Source organism: Sorex fumeus, unplaced genomic scaffold (assembly GCF_029834395.1).
Source record: "Sorex fumeus unplaced genomic scaffold, SorFum_2.1 ptg000122l, whole genome shotgun sequence".
Taxonomy (NCBI): Eukaryota; Metazoa; Chordata; class Mammalia; order Eulipotyphla; family Soricidae; genus Sorex; species Sorex fumeus.
Window position 1 is genome coordinate 19,290,001 of NW_026606179.1, and position 742 is coordinate 19,290,742.

Below are 742 nucleotides of genomic sequence, written 5' to 3' on the forward strand. Positions count from 1 at the left end.
TAATGTGGAAAGCATCTGGAGGGTGTGGGATGGGGGTATACTGGGGTTTTTGGTGGTGGAGAATGGGCACTAGTGAAGTTACGGGTGTTTCATTGAATGATGAGAATTTTACCTGAAAGCTTTGTAACTGCTCTCACAGTGATTCAATAAATACAATTATAAAAAATGAAAAAAGTAAGGTGGAGTTTATGCACAATTCAATCAGCCTAAACAGTGGCTGAATAAATAGCAGTAGTCCTACATAAAAACAGGTAAAAAAAATAACTCACTGTCCCCCACAAGAGAAGTCATAAAGTCACTAACATTTGACAAACTAAATTACAGTTATTAGTGATGAGGAAACTGGAAGGGAAAAATGCTCTTCCTCCCTTTCTCTTTTCTCTCTGTTTCTCACTCTCTCTCTCTCCCTCCTCCCTCTGCCTTCCACACACAATAGACATACAGCAAGAATTTCTGGAAGATATCCCATATTTAGAGGTGACAAATAATGTTTGGGGGAGGGAGGGAGAATGAACACTAATGGAGAATTAAGCAGTTTTTATTTTTTATTTATTTTAATTTTTAATTTTTTTTTTAGTCATCGTGAGATACAGTTACAAAGCTTTCATGTTTGAGTTTAAGTCATACAATGATTGAACACCCATCCCTCCCTCCACCAGTGCACATTTACCACCGCCAATGTCCCCAATATCCAAATCCCCAGGGACTGAGGAGTCCAGCCTGTTTGGTAAAGTATTGCTGA